The sequence below is a fragment of the Triticum dicoccoides genome, chromosome 4A, assembly GCF_002162155.2.
Source record: "Triticum dicoccoides isolate Atlit2015 ecotype Zavitan chromosome 4A, WEW_v2.0, whole genome shotgun sequence".
NCBI lineage: Eukaryota > Viridiplantae > Streptophyta > Magnoliopsida > Poales > Poaceae > Triticum > Triticum dicoccoides.
In genome coordinates, this window is record NC_041386.1 from 747,194,802 (window position 1) to 747,204,978 (window position 10,177).

Consider the following 10,177-nt stretch of genomic DNA (forward strand, 5'->3'; position numbering starts at 1 on the left):
CCGGCTCTCTTCTATAAGAGGTACATGATCTGGTTGGTGAGAAAATTGCCCCCGCACGCAAGCTGGGAGGGAGGAGCACTCCATTTTGTTTTACCATCTCTCCCGTAGTTCTGTGTGCCATAATTCTGCGATTTCAAATAAAGTTCACCCATTCACAAAAATGTTTGCTCCGTCAAAATCCTTATGTTTTTGAAATTACATTCATAGGGCATAAAGGCATATTTTTTTAGAGGATAAACCCACAGACCATACAGATCATACGAGTGTTGGCATTGTAGGGAGGTTTGTCCCAAGGAAGAGATCCTCGTGTGGCACATGTCGCTCGATCTGGGCCTTTTCACAACCCGTGCTCAAACTTAGCCGGCCCAACTATCACGAAAATAAGGCAACACTAACTAAAATAATTAATAAATTACAATGGAATCAAGATATATTTTATTTGAATGGTGCAATTGATTGGATTCTAGAATGTGCATTTGCTTAAAATTGAAATACACCTTAAAATTTTGTCCCGTTACAACGCACAGGCATTTGTGCTAGTAATTAATAATAAAGAGAATTGGGTTTCTGTCGTACGTCGTCGGCGTTTTTACAGAAAAGTCCTTTTGTTTGTTGGTAATTAACCCGCAGTCACGTGCATAAGTGAAAATAACGGTTCGTCGGGGAAAAAAGGAGTGACCCGCATCCACCCGCAGCCGCACCCGTTCGCATCGCCCTCCTCTCCCTCCCCGCTGCAGCAGTCAGAGTTTGTGCTAAAATTTCAGATTCGAATTAATAGTCTCACCCCGCAACTTTACATCAAATCCTAGCAACTTATATACTTTCCAAATTGCAAGAATCAACAAGCCAACGAAAGAAGTGTGAGATACAATCAATCAAAGAGGAAAGGCGCATGAATCCAACAAAAAACAGTGGTCGCGGCGGCGAATTTGACATTCCTTCTAATAATCCTCATGGAAACAGAGCTGAGAGAATACAGAAAAACATTGATACCATTGGCAGCCGCAGTGCACACGGCACCACCACAACGCATCCCGCCAGGCAGCTGCCGAGGACGACACACATCAGCCCACCGCTGCGCCAGACCGCCTCCCGCGCCTCCACACAGGCCTGCCGATCTGGCGAGCAACCGAGCCAACCCCGCATCCCCTGTCGCCCAGCCCCCCACCGGAGAGCTCCACCACCACGGCACGGGGACGCCGCCGTCACAGGCCGGGCCGCGGCTGGACGAGGCGTTGGCCTTCTCGGGGTCAACGCGAGCAGACGAAGCAGCGCGAGATCATCGGCCGGACCTAGGGGGGCATGCGCAGGTGGCGGAGGCTGTGGACGTCCGAATCGAGCCGAAGCCGACGCAGGGATCAGATACTGGGCTGGCGGCCAGATCGGGCGACGCAGCTCCAAAGCGCCATCCATGGCGTCCTCTCGTGGTTCCTCACCGACAGGGGGGTTGCTGCCCTGGCCCCCGCCAGCCACCACGGCTGCGCACAGCGGGAAGGCTAGGCCAAGCTGTTCGTGGGCTAGATCGGGGTGGATGAAGAAGAGGTGGAATGGCCGATGTGTGTTGTGTGTTGTGTGTGGATAAGGAAGAGGCACGCAGTGAGCGGTGGTGGGCGGCAGTGGGTGTTGTTGCTGCCGCACCGGGCGGAAGCTACTGGATACTATTTCTATTGTTTGATTGATGTTAGTGGCATAATTTATTCATGTCTACCACATCATATGAATATATTATCAGACATGTTGATTTAAAGTAAGTGAAATATTGGAAAGAGATACTACTATTTCTTAGAGCATACGCCTCATACGCCCGGGCGGGCCTCCCGTTCACGATTTTTTAACCCAGACAGGCCCCTCAAACGCCCGGGCTCACCGGCACACACCATATCTAACTTAAATATGGAGCGGATATGGGAGCGCCCCGGCATGCCCGCCATGTCGGACCCAGTCCACGCTGGCCCACCCGATCCCACATAAAATCCTCCACACCGCTCGTCGGACCAAACCCTAGCCACTTCCCTCCCCTCCGCCACCCAAGCTCGTCTCTGGCTCCTTCCGGTCGTCTCCGGCATGGTGGGCAATGGATCCAAGTGCTTCACCTCACCCTCGACTCCGATCTCATCCCGCGCGGCCCCGAGCAGGAGATGGACGTCCGGCTTGCGCTCCGCCATGCTCGGGAGGAGGCCCGTGGACGGCTATGCTCGGACTCCATCCGTCGGGAATCCATTGCATCCGCTCAAATGGGTCATGGATCCGGCGCTAGGCTGGCCATAGCTGCCTCGCCGGAGGTCATGCGGTCCGTCTGGCGTTCGAACGCGCTGGCGCACACGCAACCCCTTCGGTGGCGCACCATCATCCCACAAGGCCATGGCACGACGTGCACGCCATGCAAGGCACCAAGCGTGGGAGGCGGCGGCAGCCCTTGCGGCGATGAACGTCGACGAGGCAGAGTCACATTCTCCGACGCCCCGTATGGCCCATTAGTCCGGCCGCCGCAACCGCATTGTGGTGGACGTCGGCGGCTCATCCCGGACGGATCCATCATCGATCTGGCGTCCACCGACAATGTTCGGGTTCCGGTCTCCGACAAGGAAGAGTAGGGCATGGGAGACGGCGGGGCCTCGAGTCCCGTGAGCCAACTAGCTTGTGTCCCATGCCCTACACTACCTTGCCGGCGACCGGCCCAACACTCTGAGGAGCGCAACCGACCGGTGGACATGGCCATGGCAGAGCCGAGCGAGAGGGGAGCAGAACCGGACGAGCTCCACGTAGATTAGTTTTCACGTTGCATGTAATAATGTGGATTTGAGGTTTCTAATTTGAGATATCGGGATGTGGAAACCATTTTTTGAGGGGTTACCGGTCGCTGGCGTTTGAGGGGTCGGATTTGCCAAGTCCGGGTGTAGATGCTCTTAAGGGAGAAAATATTGGGGCTCACCATTACTTCCTGACCAGCAAGATATTCCTCAACTCTGGATGTCATCGATGTCTTGGTGATACAGGGAGTAGAGAGGGAGGGACGAAGTGTAGATAGAGTGTGGACAATGGTGCATCTTGCTCGCGTCATGTTTTGCCCTTACGGCAGCTGGGAGGGGGATCTGTAGCTCTACGTACCTTAATCTTGATGCCATATAGGCCCGATGAAAATGTCCAGAGTAGTGGTCATGTTGGTGTGGAGGGTGTGCTCCTATTACTGGATGCAATGTGTCAACAAAAGAGCACCAAGCATTATAAACTCTTTACTTTCCGGCAATCATATTTTTTATTACACATAATCCAATTTGTTTTGAGCAATTTGAAGGAATATGTTTTATTAGCAGATACGAAAATTACAAGCTTTTGGAATACAATGGATCTTCATAAAGTGGATTCTTACGAGTCTTACCACCAATTTAATTGGAAAATCATCATTATTTATCATGACATGTAAACTCTCGAATACCAAACAAACTCTCAGATTTATTTATACCTGTTGCAACACACGAAACAGTCAATATAGCTTAAAAACGTTCACAGTTTCAAACTATTTTTTTTCAAGAAAAATATGTTCACACCATCTCAAAAAACTTAAAAACTACCCAAAAAATGATACGATTTTACTAAAAAAAACCATTTAGAAATGTATACTTAAAAATTCCCAAATAAACATTTACAAATGTAAACAAAAGAACATTATTTACAAAAAAACTGTAAAAATATTTTTTCAGAAATGTTCAAATATCTATAAAAACATTAACTCTTTAAAAATTGTTCTAATTTTATGAAAGGATTAAATTTTATTTAAAAGAAAGGAAATTTTCACATTTAACCATACGATCGACGTTTATTAAAATAAAAGACTAGCCCAAGTCTTTGTAGCTGCATCTTTTATTTTCGGAATCTATATTTGCCGAACGTGCCATGTTTTGCGCTCTGGTCCCGAACGCTGCTATCGTCGTCGATCGTGTTCACGAATCATAGCGCACATGAAACCAGCCACGTCATCTTCTGCTTTCGTTTGGAACGAGAGGGGCCGGTCGTGAACCGCCACCCACTCAATCGCTCCTCCCCTCTTCCCAGCATCCGCCGTGCGCATCGGCGGCGGCCGTGCCACGATGAGCTCTGCAGCCTGGCGGAGGCCACGGAGAAGGCAGGATCTGCGGCAGCCGCGCGAGTCTTCCCGATGACCACCGCATCCGCTGCGCGCATCGCCGTCACCAACGACCGAGTCGTCGCCCCCGCAGCAGCGACCGAGCTGCCTCCCAAGACGCCCCGCCTCCTCCCCAGCTCCGGCAAGGTGTCTCTGCGCCGCTAGAATTTAGTCTATTTTGGGCAGCCCAATAACTATTTCAAAAATTCCTAATAAATCCTAAAAACCCACTTAACCCATTTGTGAAAGGCAAGGGATACTATTAAAGTTTAGTCTCACATTGCTAGTTTAGTGGGAGTTGGACCTCCTTATAAGGGAGGTTCTTTCCCTACTTGTATGAGCATGAGAACAAGAAGGACATCCACGCGCGCTCCTCCTCCGCCGCCTCGCCTCGCCTCGACGCGGGAATGAGCCGAGCCGATGTCTAATTTTTGCCACGCACTATGGGTACACGAAAGGTCATTTGGGAGCCGAAAAGTTTTTGCGGTAGTGGATAATGAGTACGAACGGCGCACCCTTCGCGTGCTGCCTGTTCACTTTGTCTCCCTCCGTTGCTTCACCTCCCGACGCAGCCTGTTCGTGTCCCTCTCTTGTGCCTATATAAGAGAGGTCGCTCCTCTCCAAAGAGACACATCAGAAGGTCTTCTTCCTCTCGCCACACAGTTCCAATCTCTGTGCTGCTGCTATCTTCCTCATCCCGGCTTGCGGCGTGCACCGCGAGTCAGAACAGTAGGCCTCCGAAACCGCACCTTTTGAGTCCTGTACGGGAGAAGGGTGATAAGGTTTTTGGGGAGCGCTCAGCGCGACTACTGGCTGCTTCATCACGGACGATCCGGTCGCCGACAACTACTTCCCCGACGACGACTTCTTCCCCGACGTCCACGACCTCCTCGATGACATGGCAGGCGAGGACACCGACCCCAAGTCCAGCGCTTCTGCTGCTGCTGTGCCGTACGTGTTCTTATCCTTTTTGTTAGAAGTCCTGCTACAGTTCTTGGCTCTAGCTTCTGCCCTACGTATGTTAGGTTCTATGTCGTATAAGCAACTTTATCTAGTGTCTGTTCTAGATGTGTTTACCTCAAGTTCATATATGCAGACGATGTTTACCTTCTCTCTGTCAGATTGCATGACTTGCTTTATATTTTCTATTTTAGTCATGCTTTATCTAGTATTTTTGTTAGCAAAATTATTTGGTAAATTGCTCACATTTCCAACAATCCAAAAACCTTATTATAGGCAATTTACCCGAGTGGTTTTGCTGCTTCCATGAGACCTCCTATGTTTGAGGGTATCCACTATAAGAGGTGGCGCGTGAGAGCAGTCTTATGGTTTCAGACCATGAGCTGTTATGATGCCACTCTTGGCAAACCTGAAGGAGAGCAAGATGCCCAACAGGCACAAGCTTTTCAAAAATGGATACTCTGTTTAAGGCTGCTCTCTTGAGTGTTCTTGGTGAGAACATAGTTGATGCTTATGCGTCAATTGACAATGGAAAAGATATGTCGGCGCACTCGAGGCCAAGTTTGGGGTCTCGGATGCCGGCACTGAGCTGTACATCATGGAGCAATTCTATGATTACAGGATAACTGAAGAGCGCTCCGTGGTTGAGCAGGCTCATGAGATACAGTCATTTGCTAGAGAACTTGAGCACTTCAACTGCATGCTACCGGACAAGTTTGTTGCCGGGGGTATCATCACTAAGCTTCCTCCTTCATGGAGGAACTTTGCTACCTTACTGAAGCATAAGAGACAGAAGTTTTCCGTTCCGGATCTCATTGGTACTCTTGATGTGGAAGAAAAGGCGAGAGCAAAGGACACACGTGCTCGAGGTATTGAGGGAGGATCTAGTGCCAATCTGGTACAGAAGAAAAACTCTCAGTCCCACAAGTTCAAGAACAAGGGCAAGCTTGATGGTAAAGCAAAGGTTGATGGGAAGAACAAGGCTGTGCAGCACACGAACTTCAAGAAGAAGAATGACAAGAAGAAATGTGTTTGTCATGTGTGTGGAGATCCTGATCATTGGGCTCCTAGTTGCCCTAATCGCTATGACAAGCGTCATCCTGGGAAAGGCAGCAAGACCGCTAATGTTGTCATTGGAGACACTGACATGAAGGATGCTGGGTATGGTATATTTCCCACTATTTTTTCAGTATGTCATTCTCCTGATTGGTTGATTGACACGGGTGCTAATGTGCATGTATGCGGTGATATTTCCATGTTTTCGTCTTATCAGACTGCAGGGACTTCAACCGTGCTGATGGGAAATGGTTCAAGTGCTTCTATTCATGGTGTTGGCACGGTCGATCTGAAGTTTACTTTGAGGAAGATCGTGCGGCTGAAGAACGTGCATTATGTCCCCTCCGTCAATAAAAATCTTGTTAGCGGATCTCTTCTGTGTAGAGATGGCTACAAGCTTGTCTTCGAGTCGAATAAATTTGTAATATCCAAGTATGGAACCTTTGTCAGTAAAGGCTATGAGTCAGGAGGCCTATTTCGTTTATCCTTGTCAGACGTTTGCAATAAAGTTGTTAATCATATTTGCAACAATAGTGAATCAAATGTGTGGCATTCATGTCTTTGTCATGTTAACTTTGGTTGCATGTCGCGACTAGCGAAGTTGAACTTAATCCCTAGTTTCACTACTGTCAAGGGATCTAAGTGTCAAGTGTGTGTGCAAGCTAAGCAACCTCGTAAGTCTCACGTGACTGCGGAGACCAGAAATCTTGCACCACTAGAACATATACATTCAGATCTATGTGAAATGAATGGTGTTTTGACAAAAGTTGGAAAGAAATATTTCATGACATTAATTGATGACTCCACTAGATACTTCCGTGTGTATCTTCTGAAATCTAAGGATGAGGCTTTGAACTTTTTCAAGATCTATAAAGCTGAAGTGGAAAACCAACTTGATCGAAAAATCAAGAGGCTTAGGTCCGACCGTGGTGGAGAGTATTTTTCCAATGAATTTGATGCTTTTTGTGCGAAACATGGTATAATCCATGAGTGGACACCTCCCTACTCACCTCAGTCAAATGGGGTGGCCGAAAGAAAGAACCGTACTCTAACTGATTTGGTTAACGCCATGTTAGACACATCGGGTCTCTCCAAGGCATGGTGGAGGGAGGCGATATTGACTGCATGTCATGTCCTAAACCGAGTTCCCACAAAAAACAAAGAGATAACTCCATTCGAGGAATGGGAGAAGAAAAGGTTAAAACTCTCTTATCTGCGAACATGGGGTTGTTTGGTGAAAGTCAATGTTCCAATTCCAAAGAAGCGGAAGCTTGGACCAAAGACTATGGATTGTGTTTTCCTGGGATATGCTTTTCATAGCATTGGCTATAGATTCTTGGTTGTAAAATCTGAGGTACCTGACATGCATGTCGGTACGATCATGGAGTCGAATGATGCGACTTTCTTTGAAGATATCTTTCCCATGAAGGATATGGCTACCTCATCTAATCAGGAGATGCCTAATTCATCGAATCAGGAACCAGTTACAATTACCGAACCTGCCATTTCGATGGAACACTTTGAAAGTCCTGTGGAGGAGAATAATGAAGTTCCTACTAGGAGCAAGAGACAGAGGACTGCAAAGTCCTTTGGTGATGATTTTCTTGTGTATCTCATAGATGACACTCCCAGTTCTATTTCAGAGTCCTACGCATCTGAAGATGCTGACTACTGGAAGGAAGCAGTTCGTAGCGAGATGGATTCCATCTTGGCGAATGAAACTTGGGAGATAACTGATCGTCCTTATGGGTGCAAACCTATAGGATGCAAATGGGTATTCAAGAAGAAGCTTAGGCCTGATGGTACTATTGAAAAGTACAAGGCTCGGCTCGTGGCTAAGGGTTATACCCAAAAGGAAGGTGAAGACTTCTTTGATACTTGCTCACCTGTGGCTCGACTGACCACTATTTGAGTTCTACTTTCACTAGCTGCCTCACATGGTCTTCTCGTTCTTCAAATGGATGTTAAGACTGCTTTCCTAAATGGAGAGTTGGATGAGGAAATTTATATGGAACAACCAGATGTGTTTGTAATAGATGGTCAGGAACGAAAAAGTGTGCAAGTTGCTGAAGTCTTTGTATGGACTCAAGCAAGCACCCAAACAGTGGCATGAGAAGTTCGAAAGAACTTTAACAGCTGTAGGATTTGTTGTGAATGAAGCTGACAAATGCGTGTACTATCGCCATGGTGGGGCGAGGGAGTTATGATTTGCTTGTATGTTGATGACATACTGATTTTTGGAATAAATCTGAATGTTTTTAAGGAGGTCAAGGATTTTCTATCTCGCTGTTTTGAGATGAAGGATTTAGGAGTGGCTGATGTCATTCTGAACATCAAGTTGTTGAGAGACGATGATGGTGGGATTACATTGCTTCAATCTCACTATGTGGAAAAAATCTTGAGTCGCTTTGGCTACAGTGACTGCAAGCCCTCTCCAACACCATATGATGCTAGTGTGTTGCTTCGAAAGAATCGAAGAATTGCTAGAGATCAATTGAAATATTCTCAGATTATTGGCTCGCTTATGTACTTAGCCAGTGCTACAAGACCTGACATCTCTTTTGCTGTTAGCAAACTGAGTCGGTTTGTCTCAAAACTAGGAGATGTGCATTGGAAAGCTCTAGAGAGAGTTTTGCATTATTTGAAAGGCACTGCAAATTATGGAATTCACTACACTGGGAACCCAAAGGTGCTTGAAGGGTATAATGACTCAAATTGGATCTCAGATGCTGATGAGATAAAGGCCACGAGCGGATATGTGTTCACTCATGGAGGTGGCTCTGTTTCTTGGATGTCTTGCAAGCAGACCATCTTAACGAGGTCAACAATGGAAGCAGAACTCACAACACTAGATACAGCTACGGTCGAAGCAGATTGGCTTCGCCGGCTCTTGAATGACTTACCAGTTGTTGAGAAACCTGTACCGGGTATCCTTATTGAAAGATCATGGATGTCGCCTAGAGGGGGGTGAATAGGCGTTTTAAAATAATTATAGTAGAGGCTTGAACAAATGCGGAATAGACCTAATGGTTAATTTGTCAAGCACAAAACCTACAACAACTAGGCCCACCTATGTGCACCAACAACTTCTGCTAAGCAAGATAAACAACTAAGTGATAGCAAGATATATGACAAGAAACAATATGGCTATCACAAAGTAAAGTGCATAAGTAAAGGGCTCGGGTAAGAGATAACCGAGGCACGCGGAGACGACGATGTATCCTGAAGTTCACACCCTTGCGGATGCTAATCTCCGTTTGGAGCGGTGTGGAGGCACAATGCTCCCCAAGAAGCCACTAGGGCCACCGTAATCTCCTCACGCCCTCGCACAATGCAAGATGCCGTGATTCCACTAAGGGACCCTTGAGGGCGGTCACTGAACCCATACAAATGGCGACCCTTGGGGGCGGTCACCGAACCCGTACACTTTGGCAACCCTTGGGGGCATCACCGGTACCCGACAAATTGCTCGGGGCGATCTCCACAACCTAATTGGAGACCCCGAGCTTGCCCAGAGCTTTACACCACAATGATTGAGCTCCGAACACCACCAACCGTCTAGGGCGCCCAAGCACCCAAGAGGAACAAGCTCAAGGGCACCAAGCACCCAAGAGTAATAAGCTTCTCAACTTGTAACTTCCACGTATCACGTGGAGAACTCAAACCGATGCACCAAATGCAATGGCAAGGGCACACGGAGTGTCCAAGTCCTTCTCTCCCAAATCCCACCAAAGCAACTAATGCTAGGGAGGAAAATGAGAGGAAGAATGAAAGAAGAACATGAAGAACTCCAAGATCTAGATCCAAGGGGTTCCCCTCACTTAGAGGAGAAAGTGATTGGTGGAAACGTGGATCTAGATCTCCTCTCTCTTTTCCCTCAAAAACTAGCAAGAATCGTTGGAGGGATTGAGAGTTAGCAAGCTCGAAGAAGGTCAACAATGGGGGAAGAACACGAGCTCAAAGGATGAAGTTCATTGGGGAAGAAGACCCCCTTTTAAAGGAGGGGGGAAATCCAACCGTTATGTGCTCAGCCCGCAC